At 42.2% G+C, this 18107-nt stretch overlaps 1 protein-coding gene across 1 annotated transcript in view; it reads left to right on the top strand.

Annotated features, from left to right (window-relative positions):
• The window catches only part of LOC106094757 (intermembrane lipid transfer protein Vps13D), a 502283-nt gene that overhangs the window by 283258 nt on the left and 200918 nt on the right, over positions 1-18107 (top strand). The gene's annotated exons all lie outside the window — the stretch shown is intronic.

The following is an 18107-nucleotide window of genomic DNA, read 5'->3' as shown; positions in this document are numbered from 1 at the left end:
TCTGAGTCTAGTGGGTCTGGCCGGGCAGTTAAACAGGTGACGTGTATCGTGCGGTCCCTGGTTACAATCTGGACATACATCTTGCACGTCGGCATCAATCCTAGCTCTGTCGGAATTGAGGCGGCTGGATCTGCCGGAACGTAATTGAGCCAGAACCACTCTGGTTTGCCGGGGGAGGTCGATTTCTTCGTGTGCAATGGGTGGCGGTCGTTCTCCAAGGACTACATTCACCCGGTAGCCAATTACCGCATCTGCTACCGTATCTGCATAAATATTGTTTAGACCCGCTTGATATGCCGCTTGATCTAGAGGTTCTCTCTTAAGGCTTCTGGGCGGTGGGTATCTATCCACAAGATGATGATTTGGATGGTTTCTGTGATAACAGCACAAAAGGTATTGCTTAGACAGCATGTAGTTATGTCTTCGCACTGGTAGGATCTTTGTCTCCTGATGGAGGTGGTCCACATGAGAAATGAGGAGACAGCCTATCGAAGTTCGGAGGGAGGCATTCTGACAGATCTGAATATTATTCCACTGCGTGTCACAGAGTTGACGAGATCACACTGGCGCTGCATAACTTACCACAGACCCGCCAATTGCTTTGTACGTTGTCAAGAAGGTTTCTTTGTCTGCACCCCAAGTGCTGCCAGCAAGTGACTTGAGGACCTTGTTTCTAATTTTGACTTTATTGCACATTGCTGTGGCATGTGAGGAGAATGTGTAAGAGCTGTCAAATGTGACGCCAAGTATTTTGGGACATCTGATGGTCGGAATCATTTCTCCATCGACCATCACAGTCAGCTCAGTATTCACCTCACGCGTATTTGTAGTGAACAGTGTGGCTGAAGATTTGGTGGCGGATATCTTCAGATTTCTTGCAGCGAAATATGGGGCAAGCTCGTTGAGGTAGACGTTCAACCTATCGCAGATGTCATCAATGGGTGGGGGCCTAATGCCATGATCGTACAATCGTCCGCATATGATACCATCTCTATGACGTCTGGAGGGGGTGGAATGGGGGATAGGTAGAGGTTAAACAGTGCCGGAGATATCACCCCACCTTGGGGAACTCCTTGTTTCACTCTACGGTATTTCGACTTCTTATCCCTAAATTTCACAAATGACTGCGACCACACATATAATTCGCGACCCATCGTTTCAGGCCTGGCTGGAGGGACGTTTTGGCGATGTCCTCAAATAATTTGGCATGGCTGACCGTGTCGAATGCCTTCGACAGGTCTAGCGCCACGAGGACCGTCCTATCACATGGCCTGGGCTGATTGAAGCCACGGCAAATGAGTGTGGTGATGGCATGCAAAGCTGTTGTTGTGCTGTGCAGTCTCCGAAATCCATGTTGATGCTTGGCGAATGGAAATTCTCCTACGAGGCTCGGGAGGAGTAATGCCTCAAGCGTCTTTGCCACTGATGAGAGAAGAGAGATCGGTCTGTACGACTCCCCCAAACTCGGGTCTTTTCCAGGCTTCAGTAGCGGGATCACTCTGCCCATTTTCCAGACATCGGGAACTATAAGAGTGTTCAATGACAGGTTGAGGACAGTGGTAAGGTACTCAACTGCAGGTGAATCCTGATTCTTCAACATCAATGTAGAGATTCCGTCGGGGTCCAACGCCTTAGAAGATTTGGCGCCAGGGATGACATTCGTAACTTCGCCCACGGTAAATTGTGATGGCTGTTCATCGGTTCGGAGACCACGAATACGGCGAATGGCTCTCCTCCTTGCCCAGTCTCTCGCGGGACGCACAATAAATTGACGGTTGAACAAACTGGCGCATCTCTTCGGATCACTCACGGTTATCTCGCCAAAAGTGACTGAGGTCCTGTCATCCCGTCTACCGGGGTTCGAGAGTGACTTAACAGTGGCCCACAGTTTGCCTACACCGGTGCCTAAGTTACATTGCTCCAAGTGTTCCAGCCACAAATTCCGCTTATGTTCGTTGACTGCCCTGCTTATTTTCAGATTTAGCTCGCTGATTCTGGGGTTAGCGGGGTCCATAGCACGAATCCCATCACGCTCGTCTGCGTGTACCACTGCCTGCGCCGGGCAATTGGGTCGCACTTGGGGTATTCGACCGGCTGGTATAAAGCGAGCGGCTGCTGCGTTAATGATGTCTCGGAATTTCCTCTCGGCCACAAGCACATCAGAGGGGGTGGCAGTTCACTGAAGCGGCGATTGGTCTCTGAAGCCAGTCCAATCGGCCTTCTTATAATTGATAAACGTCCGGCGCTCAGAGGTTATGAAGTCGGGTGGTCGGTCGATGGTCAGAATTATGGGGAGGTGGTCTGACCCCAAAGAGATGACGGCTTGCCAGGATACGTCACTCAGGAGATCAGGGGATGCAATTGAGATGTCGGGCGAGCTGCTGCACCTCCTCGTAATCCTAGTGGGGGCATCCTCATTCACCGTGCAAAACGTGGAGCTATCTATCTGCTCTGCCAAAGCTATGCCACGCTGGTCGTTACCTAGGAGAGAATGCCATGAAGTGTGATGCGCATTAAAGTCCCCTAGAACCAGACGATTATGGCCAGATAGTAACGCACTTATGTCGGGGTTGTAAGCCTGGCCATTAATCGGGACACAGCTACCAACCGGCGGTATATACACGTTGTATATCTCTATCTCGGCAGTGCCAGACCTGACTGCTATCCCCATACATTCCATGCAGGGGTCACTAGCGTCAAGCGCAGGCGAGATAGGTCTATACTGCACGGAATGGTGTATAACGAAGGCCAATCCCCCACCTCCATTCCTTGAGCGATCCTTACGTAGCACATTGTAATCGTGACAACTGTGCAAGCTGAAGGTGTTGGTCAGCTTTGTTTCCTGGATCAGCGACCAATATGCTCTTCCGACTCTTGAAATCCACGATCTCATCGATTTTGCCACGCAGTCCGTTGCAGTTTAACTGCAGGAACGATACACTTCCCGACACTGGCCTGGCAATATAAGGGCTAGGATGCTGCCGTTTGAAAAAAGACTAACACATACACTGAGGCGGCAGCCCTTGCCAATGAGGATTCCATCGGCTCAATCCGGTGCGTACAACCGGTTGCAATGGGATTGTAAAAAGAAAAAAAATTGTGATTTAAGAAGGCCACAGAAAACTGACAAATGGTCCAAAATATCTCCGCAAAAACTTTGCCAAATAATACGTGATAAGTTTCTACAAAGTGAATTAAAATTTGTTTCTTTGGAGCAAAAGCTACGACCGGAAGCGTGATCATTAGAATTAAACACAAATAGCCTATGGGAGACATTTACAGTTAGATGATAGCAGATAGCATTGAGTTTAGAAGAATTACACAATAACAGATCAAATAAATTACATGTAGTGTTACGAACCTGGTTTTATTGATACAAAACTTAGTTCCAAAACTGCCGAAAATACCCACAGAAGTTGGAAATAGTCTACCAGACTCAGTACTTATATTTCAAAAACTACCAGGCATATTGAAATCACCAAGAACCAAGATAATATAATTTACTGACGCCAAATTGCATATGGATCTAATAAGATGTAAATGACATAGATTAATTAATTCGGACCATAAATTGATTGAATGCTGAACATTGTAGATGTAATTGTGTAATATTTCAGTCCATTGGGATGAGAATTGCGCCTTTAGGGGCTCAAGAAGCAAAATCGGGAGATCGGTTTATATGGGAGCTGTATCGAGCTATAGATCAATTCAGACCATATTAAACACGTATGTTGAAGGTCATGAGGGAAGCCGTTGTACAAAATTTCTGCCAAATCGGATGAGAATTGCGCCCTCTAGAGTCTCACGAAATCGAGATGACAGATCGGTTTATATGGCAGCTATACCAGGTTATGTACCGATTTGTGCCATACTTAGTGCAGTTTTTGGAAGTCACAACAAAACACCTCATGCAAATAGGATGAGAATTGCACCCTCCATCGGCCCAAGAAGTCAAGACCCAAAATTGGTTTATATGGCAGCTTTATCAAAACATGGACCGATTTGGCCCATTCACAATCCCAACCGACCTACACTAATGAAAAGTATTTGTGCAAAATTTCAAGCGCCTAGCTTTACTCCTTCGAAAAATAGCGTGCTTTCGACGGACAGACGGACGGATGGACATGGCTAGATCGACTTAGAATGACATGACGATCAAGAATATATATGCTTTATGGGGTCTTAGACGCATATTTCCTGGTGTTACAAACAGAATGACGAAAATAGTATAGGCCCATCCTATGGTGGAGGGTATGAAAATCTCAGTATCGAAGATGTCAGGTTGAAGCCAAGTCTTAGAAAAGCTATCACGTCATATTCGCAATCTTAACTATTCATATATACTTCCCGTAACTATTTAGTATTTAGGCTACGTACATTTTGTAGCTAAATCAGCAGCCCTAAATCGTTCCTGCCTCACGCGAAGGACAAACTCCCGTACAAGCAGGTCTAAAGGCCAAAACAAATAACAACAGAATCAAACAAACGGGATGAGTATCTTGAAAGAAGCTATATTACGAGGCTGTCTAAAATTAAATCTATGCCCATCACAATCGACCTCACATCTTCATCTGATATAAGACACCAACTTATCAATAGACGTACAGCCAGATAAATGGGAAACAAATATAATCTTGTGTCGTGAAACAAAACCGGCAGCGAGGGTCTGCTTACATCAAGCAGTGAAGACTGGTCGACACTGGGCCGCAAAGACCGGTCAGTGCTCGTCACCGCAGGTATGGGCACATTCGTCTTAGGTAACCGTTGTTCCGTACGTGCGGGATCATAAGGAGAGACATCAGGTCGTGATGACTGGTAGACCCTATGTGCGTGGTCAACGGGGGAGATGCATTGAGGAGCAGGAACGTCCTGAGAAAGGACGTCATCTAGAGAACCCGATTGTGTATCAACGTCGACGGCTACCACACAAATAACAGGATTTACCAACTTATCCGGAACCGACGTAGCTGTCGTAGACGCGTTACCCAAAACAGGCCGGTCCGACGTCGAATCGCCGGTGTTGGCAAGAATATCCCGAACATCCGGAGTGGTCGCTGTATTAACCGATGCATAATCAAAACTAGTGGCGCAGACGTCTTCCTCCTAGAAGACATGTTCTCAGGCAATTTAAATGATCGACATAAAATGCTAATTCATATTGAAACCCCTATCTTCGCCTCAGAATGCAATTTATAATCAAAATCAACATCCAGGGACCTGCATTTCAAACAAGACAAGCGCAAACCATTCGAACGACCCCTAATATTATCAAAATACCTACCATTCAGCCCCGCACATTGGAGGTGGGCATGCCCGAATTCAATAGGTAATACATGAGTTGAGTTCTCTCTACCGCAAATATAATAACAACAACAATATTGGAAACGATAAAAAAACAAAGCGATCAAAAGAACCGGGCCAGGTTATTTCCAAGTCAAAACAAATTAAAGAAAACACACCAACGATCAAGCAACGAAACAAGTGCAGCACTAATTAACCCACTCTTTCCAATGAAGCACAACAAATTCAATGAAACCCGTTGAAGCAATAGTAAAATTAATATTTTATACTGATATTTACGAGCACACAGAATAAAACGTCAAACTCATCTTTAAACTCTAACCACTACCAGCTTTAATGTTAATGTGTGCATAAATGATAACAACAACAGAAAATCAGATAGAATGGACTAAAACACAAAGTAGAAGGAAACTACAACACAAGAGGATCTTTTCCCGACACCATTTGATTAGCTGTCCTAAGGTGTAAGCTGCACAGTATGCCCTCCCTTCCAGTTTACCAATACGCATCCAAAGACATCGCATCTTGGTTGGTAGACCCATATTAATTAACCTACCTTCCTTAACCGACCCTACAAATTAAGCTCTATGTTCAGACCAAAGCTGTTTTGAGCAAACGACTCGTTTTCTCTTTGTAATGCTCTGAAAACGGCTCCTTTTTCCTTTACAACTTAAGCATGTAAGCCCAAATATACAAATTATGGGGGAATGAATAGGTAGACGATTTGGCGGTGAAGGCCAGAGGACTGCCTTTCGGGTCGACGCATTCCGAGTTAAGGGCGTGGGCGATGAATGCGCATGCAACCCTGTGGAACAGCGAAAACGACAAAAATCCTATGGGGGGTCCAGATCGTAAGAAGACGAGACTGTTACTGAAAGGAAGTAAGAAGAAGGTAAGTATAGCTATTGGTATCATAACGGGACACATAGGACTGCGAGCTCACTTATGTAAAATCGGTGAGACAAGTGATAGCATGTGTAGGGCATGTGGGGAAGATGATAAGACGTTGGAGCATTTCCTTTGTCATTGCCCGGCTTTCGCGTCTAACAGATACCAGCACTTAGGTGGGAAATTCTCCAACGGACAATGTTGTGCCGGAAGATATTGTCACTGGTATGCATTCGGTACATACCAGTTCAAATCCAACATTTTGGGAAGGGCAAAAAAGGCAACTCATGCCCTATGCACCTGCAAGAGAGCCATGGGCAAAAGTTTGTGGTTTAAACCGCATGTCATGCATTGGGTATATACTGCCGTTGTCAGACCTATAATGCTTTATGGTGTTGTGGTCTGGTGGACGGCGCTTCAAGTCCACCTACTGTTCAATACTTAACCAGATCCAAAGGATAGCTTGTTTGTGCATCAAAGCCGCACTGAGAACAACACCATCTGATGCCCTGAATTTAATGCTACATCTTATGCCTCTCTACATTGTGGTTAAATAAATTGCTGCGACCACTGCCGTAAGGTTAAGGGAGCTTTCTCATTGGTCATGTGGCTGCTACGGACACTGTTTTATCCTTGATACAATATCCGATGTTCCATGCAGTGTGGATTACAACCTTTTTGATTAAAAGTACTGTACCACTATTTCTGATGGAACCGATTGGTATCCCTGGTAACAAAAGTTACATAAACTTCTATACGGATGGTTCCAAACTAAACGACCAGGTGGGCTTTGGGGTGTGCTCTGGTCATATCGAAAAGGTTACCCGACCACTGCAGTGTGTATCAAGCGGAGATCCTTGCAATTAAGGAAGTGGTGGAATGGCAAAGATATAATGTCATTACGACGATTGGCATAAAGATCTTCTCAGATAGCCAGGCAGTCATGACAGGTCACTGTCTAATCGGAAAACATGCTGACAGATAGAAGGTTGTCAGTAACGACGTTTGCAGAATCTGTGAGGACTGTGGAATCCACAACTTCCAAGTCCTATTCTACTGTTCCTCATCACCGCGGTAACATTCTGTGCGGATATACACATACCTGTCAACAATTCTAAGATCAGGATACTTGTCCTGATTCTGTCTTATTCTAATCCTTAATTCGAGATAGTCATTGTCGTCAAAACAGGTAGAGTCCAAATCAATTTTCGGCTCAGTAAGTTCAATGCCCGAAACTTCATCAGAACTGATCCTCGATAGGGCATCAGGGACTACGTGGTCCTTTCTTTTGCGATGACTGATATCGAACTTAAACGCCTGTAATTTCAAGACCCATCTGGCCAGAAGACCGGACAGATCTGGTTGTTTCATTAACCAAAGTAATGAGGCATGGTTCGTAGCAATCTCAAAATCCTGCATCTCCAGGTAACACCTGAAACGCTTCACTGCAGCCAAACACTCCCTCTCCGTAACACTATAATTGCGTTGGGCAGTGTTCAGCTTACGGGACATATAGGCTATAGGTCGCTCATTTCCGTCTTCATCAAGCTGAACTAACACTGCACCAACACTTTAGTCGGAGGCATTGCAGTGAAGGTAGAACTTCTTCGCAAAGTCCGGGTTGGCCAATACTGGGGAAGTGGTAAGACGATTCTTCACAAGTTCGAAAGCTTCATTGGCTTCCGAAGTCCATTTGAACCTCCGTTTGGAGGACAACGTTTCCGTTATAGGAAATGTAAGGGATGAAAAATTATCAATGAAACGCCTATACCAGTCTGCCAGTCCTAGAAAACCATGAACTTGCTTAACCGGCTTTGGAACAGGTCAAGCCGAAATTGCTTCTATCTTTTCTGAGTCCGTCCTTATGCCACCATTGTCAATGATGTATCCAAGATATTTCACTTGGGTAACACAGAAGTGACTTTTTTCGATATTGAGCGTTAAGTTAGCCTTCTTGAACTCTTCCGCTATGCGGACTAACACAGTCAGGTGGTCTGGGAAGTTCTCAGATACAATGATCAAGTCATCCAAATATCCGAATACCGAATGTCGAAGGTCAGGTGGGATTAAGCTGTCCATTAGTCTGCACATGGTCTGGGGCGCGTTGCACAGACCAAATGGCATGACAACAAATTGATATAACGGACGACCTGGCACAGTAAAAGCGGTTAAAGGTTTTTCCTCCTCGCTTAAAGCTACTTGCCAGTACGCATCCTTTAAATCAAGCTTAGAAATTATATTCGCCTTGGGCAATCTGGCGAATATCCCTTCGATGCTTGGCAAGGGGTATGCATCTTTTTTTGGTGACATTATTTAACTTGCGAGCGTCTAAGCATAATCTAACCTTGTTTTGTTTGACTACCAATCACATAGGCGAACTCCAGGGAAATGTGGACTGCTCTATTACACCCAAAGATAGCATACGGAAAAATTAAAAAATTCACCTGGGCGTAATATCTACGATCCACTGGGTTACTAATAACAGAGGAAACGACATATCTAGCCATTGCCCTACGTCTCTTATAATATGCTCTCATTCGAATAGTGGAACGTCTTGGACGTTTAATCGCAGAGGAAATTTCATCAATAACAAGTAAAAGCGTGCTAAGTTCGGCCGGGCCGCATCTTATATACCCTCCACCATGGATCGCATTTGTCGAGTTCTTTTCCCGGCATCTCTTCTTAGGCAAAAAAGGAAATAAGAAAAGATTTGCTCTGCTAATAGAGCGATATCAAGATATGGTCCGGTTTGGACCACAATTAAATTATATGTTGGACACCTGTGTAAAATGTCTGCCAATTCGAATAAGAATTGCGCCCTTTGGGGGCTCAAGAAGTAAAATAGAGAGATCGATTTATATGGGAGCTGTATCGGGCTATAGACCGATTCAGACCATAATAAACACGTATGTTGATCGTCATGAGAGGATCCGTCGTACGAAATTCAGGCAAAGCGGATAATAATTACGACCTCTAGAGGCTCAAGAAGTCAAGATCCCAGATCGGTTTATATGGCAGCTATATCAGGTTATGAACCGATTCGAACCTTATTTGACACAGTTGTTAAAAGTAGGAAAAAAATACGTCATGCAAAATTTCAGCCAAATCAGATAGGAATTGCGCCCTCTATGGCAGCTATATCAAAACATGGACCGATATGGCCCATTTACAATACCAACCGACCTACACTAATAAGAAGTATTTGTGTAAAATTTCAAGCGGCTAGCTTTACTCCTTCGGAAGTTAGCGTGCTTTCGACAGACAGACGGACGGACGGACATGGCTAGATCGACATAAAATGTCGCGACGATCAAGAATATATATACTTTATGGGGTCTCAGACGAATATTTCGAGTAGTTACAAATAGAATGACGAAATTAGTATACCCCCTATCCTATGGCAGAGGGTATAAAAAACTGATTCCGTTTTCGCATATATGCGAGATATCTCTCGTGATATGGACGAATGGGAAAAAGAGTTCTTTTGTAATGCCCTTCAACAGCAGCTTGGCGGGATAGTATAGTATGGCATGGTAAGTCAAGGCTAATTGGTTCGTCTAATGTGGTATCAATTGAAATGGTATCGTTACCTATGAATGATTTGGTGGCGGGTTCTGGCGCGTGGAGTTTTTTGAAAGTCTCCTTGCAGCACATTTCGGACAGTTAGGCTTATAAATACCTTTAGCCCCACACCCATAACAGAAAATTTTACGTTCCTGTAGGCAGTCTTCCCAGAAATGACCGGTGCTATCACAGTTCCAGCAAACATATGGTTGCATCTATTCGCTCAGAAATGGAAGTATTCTGAAGATCCTCCTCCTCACATTCTACCTCAGAAATATTACGACGGAGCAGTAACTGATTGGAAGCATATTGCTTACCAAAATAACTGTTTCTTCGTGAATCCTCGGAAAGTAAGTTTTCCCGCATCCGGACTAATCTTCGCAAATGAGCTACGGAGTAAATTGGCACATACACAAGTTCGTGGCGTATATCTGGGTGCAAATTCCTAACTAGCATCTCAACTAGCTCTGATTCCTCAATGGGCTGATCAATCCGATCCATCAAAGTACATATAGAATCATAAAAAGATTGAAAAGACTCCCCTGCCTTCATCTTTCTGTTGCGAATTTCCTCTTTTCTATCAAAAACAGATCTCATGTCCCCATACTGCGACTTGAGAGCAGCACAAAATGAATCCCATTCAACAAATCGAACCTGTTTATGATATCTCCAATACCTTTCATGCGCCTTATTGGTAAGGAGAATATTCAAATTCTTGCAAACAAGATCAAAATTACTATTAAAATGCTCAGCAGTAAGTGATTTGATTCTATACAAAAATTTATCTACAGTCAAACCATTGGGGTCGATCACCCCGATTTCGAGGAAAGTTCACATTCTGCAATCTTTTCGATATACTTTCTTCAATAATTCGCTCTAAACGACCATAATCAAACTCAGCCTGAATACTATTCCTGGATAGATCAAGTAAATGAAACTCTTGCCTATTTCGATATATTTGGTTGTCCAAAGTTCTTCGCATATCTCGTGGATCTTTTTTATTCGAATTCCCTTGTCTGTCTTGCCGTACCTGTCCATCCTCCTTCCCTGTTCCCCTATCAGGATTTGGAGGAGGTGACTTCAATAAATCAACACGGTCAGCATTTCGTCGATAATCCAAATCCAAACTCGCGTTCATGTCCTGAAAAAGATTCTTTCTTATACTACGAGTTTGAGGACGATGAGCCAGAGCTCCTCTTCCTTTTCCACGACCAGTATACCCGGTAGGCCTATCAGATCCTGAGGGATAGGATCCTTCCTGAGCTATTTGCTGATCCGAAGGATACTTCTTGAGATCTGCAAGTTCACACGACCGCCTACAAAAGGGACAACTAGAAGCCGAAGACAGATGCTTCTCAATGCATTTACCATGAAAAATGTGCAAACACGTTACAATTCTATAACAGTTCTGGGACTCGAAAACCATCTGTTCGTCACAAATGTGACACGTATTATGTAAATCTAAGGATGCCGCCCCCATAAGGGTTGAATCAATAGGGCTACATGCGACAGCCATAAATATCTTTCAATTTCTATTCCAAATTTCTGTGTAGCTAAATGTGAAATTAGATGAAAATATTCAAGTCTCAAATATAATAATATCTTTTTACGTTTCTGGTGACTAAAGAAACAAGTGGTGAGAAATGATGAGCTATATTCCTATAAAAACAAACAGGGCTATGGAGAAATGCATCCGATACTCTTCAAAGACAAGTACGCATCCTTTAAATCAAGCTTAGAAATTATATTCGCCTTGGGCAATCTGGCGAATATCCCTTCGATGCTTGGCAAGGGGTATGCATCTTTTTTTGGTGACATTATTTAACTTGCGAGCGTCTAAGCATAATCTAACCTTGTTTGGTTTGACTACCAATCACATAGGCGAACTCCAGGGAAATGTGGACTGCTCTATCACACCCAAAGATAGCATACGGAAAAATTAAAAAATTCACCTGGGCGTAATATCTACGATCCACTGGGTTACTAATAACAGAGGAAACGACATATCTAGCCATTGCCCTACGTCTCTTATAATATGCTCTCATTCGAATAGTGGAACGTCTTGGACGTTTAATCGCAGAGGAAATTTCATCAATAACAAGTAAAAGCGTGCTAAGTTCGGCCGGGCCGCATCTTATATACCCTCCACCATGGATCGCATTTGTCGAGTTCTTTTCCCGGCATCTCTTCTTAGGCAAAAAAGGAAATAAGAAAAGATTTGCTCTGCTAATAGAGCGATATCAAGATATGGTCCGGTTTGGACCACAATTAAATTATATGTTGGACACCTGTGTAAAATGTCTGCCAATTCGAATAAGAATTGCGCCCTTTGGGGGCTCAAGAAGTAAAATAGAGAGATCGATTTATATGGGAGCTGTATCGGGCTATAGACCGATTCAGACCATAATAAACACGTATGTTGATCGTCATGAGAGGATCCGTCGTACGAAATTCAGGCAAAGCGGATAATAATTACGACCTCTAGAGGCTCAAGAAGTCAAGATCCCAGATCGGTTTATATGGCAGCTATATCAGGTTATGAACCGATTCGAACCTTATTTGACACAGTTGTTGAAAGTAGGAAAAAAATACGTCATGCAAAATTTCAGCCAAATCAGATAGGAATTGCGCCCTCTATGGCAGCTATATCAAAACATGGACCGATATGGCCCATTTACAATACCAACCGACCTACACTAATAAGAAGTATTTGTGTAAAATTTCAAGCGGCTAGCTTTACTCCTTCGGAAGTTAGCGTGCTTTCGACAGACAGACGGACGGACGGACATGGCTAGATCGACATAAAATGTCGCGACGATCAAGAATATATATACTTTATGGGGTCTCAGACGAATATTTCGAGTAGTTACAAACAGAATGACGAAATTAGTATACCCCCTATCCTATGGCAGAGGGTATAAAAAACTGATTCCGTTTTCGCATATATGCGAGATATCTCTCGTGATATGGACGAATGGGAAAAAGAGTTCTTTTGTAATGCCCTTCAACAGCAGCTTGGCGGGATAGTATAGTATGGTATGGTAAGTCAAGGCTAATTGGTTCGTCTAATGTGGTATCAATTGAAATGGTATCGTTACCTATGAATGATTTGGTGGCGGGTTCTGGCGCGTGGAGTTTTTTGAAAGTCTCCTTGCAGCACATTTCGGACAGTTAGGCTTATAAATACCTTTAGCCCCACACCCATAACAGAAAATTTTACGTTCCTGTAGGCAGTCTTCCCAGAAATGACCGGTGCTATCACAGTTCCAGCAAACATATGGTTGCATCTATTCGCTCAGAAATGGAAGTATTCTGAAGATCCTCCTCCTCACATTCTACCTCAGAAATATTACGACGGAGCAGTAACTGAGTGGAAGCATATTGCTTACCAAAATAACTGTTTCTTCGTGAATCCTCGGAAAGTAAGTTTTCCCGCATCCGGACTAATCTTCGCAAATGAGCTACGGAGTAAATTGGCACATACACAAGTTCGTGGCGTATATCTGGGTGCAAATTCCTAACTAGCATCTCAACTAGCTCTGATTCCTCAATGGGCTGATCAATCCGATCCATCAAAGTACATATAGAATCATAAAAAGATTGAAAAGACTCCCCTGCCTTCATCTTTCTGTTGCGAATTTCCTCTTTTCTATCAAAAACAGATCTCATGTCCCCATACTGCGACTTGAGAGCAGCACAAAATGAATCCCATTCAACAAATTGAACCTGTTTATGATATCTCCAATACCTTTCATGCGCCTTATTGGTAAGGAGAATATTCAAATTCTTGCAAACAAGATCAAAATTACTATTAAAATGCTCAGCAGTAAGTGATTTGATTCTATACAAAAATTTATCTACAGTCAAACCATTGCTAGATCCATCGAATTTCACATTCCAACTTTGGATTACGGAGGTTACTTTCTCTAGGTTCGGTGCCTCTAGAGATCTAGGAAACTGTCAAGGGTCTTGTCTATTATCATAAAAAGGTACTCGACCAATATTTCCCGAAAAATAATTTGGATTGGGTGATGGTCTGTCCAAATCTGGCAATTGGGGTCGATCACCCCGATTTCGAGGAAAGTTCACATTCTGCAATCTTTTCGATATACTTTCTTCAATAATTCGCTCTAAACGACCATAATCAAACTCAGCCTGAATACTATTCCTGGATAGATCAAGTAAATGAAACTCTTGCCTATTTCGATATATTTGGTTGTCCAAAGTTCTTCGCATATCTCGTGGATCTTTTTTATTCGAATTCCCTTGTCTGTCTTGCCGTACCTGTCCATCCTCCTTCCCTGTTCCCCTATCAGGATTTGGAGGAGGTGACTTCAATAAATCAACACGGTCAGCATTTCGTCGATAATCCAAATCCAAACTCGCGTTCATGTCCTGAAAAAGATTCTTTCTTATACTACGAGTTTGAGGACGATGAGCCAGAGCTCCTCTTCCTTTTCCACGACCAGTATACCCGGTAGGCCTATCAGATCCTGAGGGATAGGATCCTTCCTGAGCTATTTGCTGATCCGAAGGATACTCCTTGAGATCTGCAAGTTCACACGACCGCCTACAAAAGGGACAACTAGAAGCCGAAGACAGATGCTTCTCAATGCATTTACCATGAAAAATGTGCAAACACGTTACAATTCTATAACAGTTCTGGGACTCGAAAACCATCTGTTCGTCACAAATGTGACACGTATTATGTAAATCTAAGGATGCCGCCCCCATAAGGGTTGAATCAATAGGGCTACATGCGACAGCCATAAATATCTTTCAATTTCTATTCCAAATTTCTGTGTAGCTAAATGTGAAATTAGATGAAAATATTCAAGTCTCAAATATAATAATATCTTTTTACGTTTCTGGTGACTAAAGAAATAAGTGGTGAGAAATGATGAGCTATATTCCTATAAAAACAAACAGGGCTATGGAGAAATGCATCCGATACTCTTCAAAGACAAGTTAGCAAACCAGTGTTCTTCTACAATCCCCTGTACCATGACTTATGGACTTTAAGATGCCAGAGAGCAATGTTAAAGTTAATCCTATAAACCACGGGACGCTTGTGACTAGCACACTATATCCGGAAAAAAATCTTCAACATTTCCCGAAATTAACAAATGGTTTCTAAAAGAAATCAGATCACATTAAAAGTATTAGCGACTTGTTCTCGGTCATAATATCCGAAATATCAGATAAATGAAAATCCAGAGAAGGTCGCTAAGTATTTAACGCAACTGTCTTTCTTCCAGAAGCCATGTCGTAACTTCTTTTGGTAATTGAAATCTACTTAAGGCTAATAAAAAGAATTTTGGAGCAAACATTGGACTGGACTAGATGATATTGTCACAGATTATACTAGATCAACAAATTATTAATCTGAAAATGGGTCTTAGTTTGGCCCCACGTTGGGCGCCATTTTATTTATGTAATGTTCAAATGTTTACTATCTTTCAAAGGTTTCATGCATTCAGGGTTCCCTGACGGATTTCCCTGTATTCGGGTTCTTCATTACCCCTAACACTTTTGAACACAGATGGAAGGACAAGATGGTAGTACTGGTGTTGAAATTGTGGAGAACAAAGTAGAGAGGGAGCCGTTTAACCACTAGCTTCAGTCGGGAGGGGGGTTCGGTTCTACTTTGATCGCTCAGTCCTTACATCCGGATATAAACAAAAAATTATTCCAGACTCCCTAAGTTTTAAACACAAATAATTGAAAATTAACTGAGCTCGAATGGACTGCAACTAATAACGACAACATGACCCCTATGAATAGTCTAGGAAAGAAAACTATGGAGAAGAATTATAGCATCATCTCAATTGGAGGATTCCAGGATGTTTCGGAATCCATTGCCTCTTAACCCTTAACCCAACCATGGTTTTAGTGGCTGCATTTGAACTAAAATCTAAATAATTTTTGACTTACAATTTGCAAATCCTTACACAACGATTTTATCCTTTTTGTCCACCGATGATGATGTTCGCCAAGGCCTCAGGAGCATATCCTCTGGTGTTGACGAACATCATTAAATTCAATATTTGGGAAGTAAATTCTTATGTGTGATGATGTGGTCTGTATTGATGTGTTGGAGCTTTCTTTGTTTTGCTAGGACTGAAATGTTTTTTGTTAAAATTTTGCATATTTAACTATGGATACAAATTTCAAAGATTTTATACTAAACGCTTTTTATTATCTGATACAAGTTCAGTATTTCTCGTTAGTTGCTCATGCTGAAATCCTATCTAAAATCATAATTAAAAAGTTTCCACATATGCCGATGGTAGGAATCGCACCGGCCTTCCTTAGTTATAAACGCTCGTTGTTACCACTGCCGCTCTGCCCACTGAGCCACTGTGGTTATTGAAACTGCTTCAGCTTAATTGGCACTAGAGTCGATATGAGTGCCGTACAGCAGACTTATATATATAGACAATTTAACAAAGCACTGTAGTCTGGATTAACATTCGATGCTTGGCTCTGATTGGTGGACAGCCAACATAAAGGGGAACACCCAGCAATCCATTAGGTGGACATGGGTGTATATCGAATGTCGGTAATGATGTTTTTTTTAGGCTGGTGTTTCTATATCCGGGAAATGGGGGTTAAAAGCAGGGTTGCTGTACGACCATGTAATATATATCCAAAAAAAGGGTTCAGCAAAAAGAAAAAAAAATTCCTCATTTACAGGTAACTTTAGGTCCCCGCAAATGAGGAATTCCCGCTTTCAAACCCTATGTTCGCCTTTTGGATATTTCTAAAAAAAAGAATGCCACAATAAAAACCTAAGTGATCCAAATCTCAAGGGAATTCTTACCAAAATAAGTGCACAAGGCAAAATTCTCAAATTTGCGAGATCTGGCCAATACTGTACGGACGGTATTCTGGTGCTAAATTAAAGCCTTCATTAGCACAAGAATTCCAAGAACCTGTCTTGTCAAGAAAACGTGCCTTTTTATGTTGTGATAAATTTGTAATTTATCAAAATGAAACCAGATGTCTGATTAAAATCAGACTCCAATAAAAATAAAGCACACTAAACACTTTCACTTAGCATTCACTTGGATGCGTTCCTTATGAGTTCAAGAAAGAAAGATCAAATCATGTTGGTTCCCAGGCAAACTCTCAAGCATAAGCCAAATCATTGGATTGAGTAAAAAATCAAACAAGAAAAATATATTTGCGAGAGCATAATTGATTGGAAAGGATTCGAACCGAATTGGTTGATAGCAATTCAGCTATTAATTTACATGGCTAACTAATCAAACGGTACTTCCTCTCTTGGAATGGATCCAAACGATTCAAGGTCATTGTCATCTTCTCATGCAAAAGAAAAAAAGACTAACAGTACCCAGAATATACAAAAATTCAAAAAAAAAAAAAAATAAAAAAAACACACTGCCCGAGTCGTGAATCGAACTCGGGTCGCTGGCATCCAAAGCTAGCGCCCTCGGTCTAGGCCATGCCACGTCGATAACATAGGTCGTCTAAATTGTTAATTATATACGCTGGTTGTTACACTGTAACAGCAGATCAATGATAATCAACATCTCCAATGAGAATGGCAACCAAAGGCAAAACAAACTGGGAACAGTTCTTACCCAGCAAACAATACGCGTAAAGTTCTGATACTAAGTATATGATAGTTCACTAATAGGCTGGAAATATCAAAGTAAAATATGTACACCACAGGACATCGGGGAAGAAGAGACTATAGAACACCTTCTGTGTGTGTTCCCGCACTAGCAGTCAGAAGGAGTTTCAAACTAGGTTCTCATTTCTTTACGAACCTGTCTGATTTAGCGGATGTGAACATTTCGGCTTATTTGGCTTATTAAAGCGATCTGAATGGTTCAACGGTAGGAACTATAAGGCATCTTTTTCTTCTGTTCCTGTGGTATCACAATGGATGAAAACGTCTATGTGAGTCTGATGGCAGACTGCCTCTTAAGCCTTACCTAAATTATGTTCATACAGACTAAACAACGACGGACCCGATTTTCTTGAAATATTCGTAGTAAAGAATGATTTTATGTTTAAAAACTGGAAATTGGGGAGGTCGCCATTCCAAACAACCGCAAACAGTACATGTCTGTTTTGGGATTGTGAGAGATAATGCGACTAAAGGCCCCTTTTCAAAAGGAAGGTATAGCGAATCTGACACAGAAATAAGTTGTCAAGTACCTGGGGTTAACGCAACATCAAAACCCCCTATCATGACATGGTGGCTCTCAGTTACGAGGGTTTTACAAGAGTACGAACCTAACATTAAAAAATGGACTCCAATTTCAGAAGGCCTTAACGAAAAAAACGCCTTAACGGATATGTTACCAAATTATGACAATATG

Source organism: Stomoxys calcitrans, chromosome 1, assembly GCF_963082655.1.
Source record: "Stomoxys calcitrans chromosome 1, idStoCalc2.1, whole genome shotgun sequence".
NCBI classification, from domain to species: domain Eukaryota; kingdom Metazoa; phylum Arthropoda; class Insecta; order Diptera; family Muscidae; genus Stomoxys; species Stomoxys calcitrans.
The sequence above is the reverse complement of the archived record's forward strand: the minus strand, read 5'-3'. Positions and strand labels throughout refer to the sequence as shown.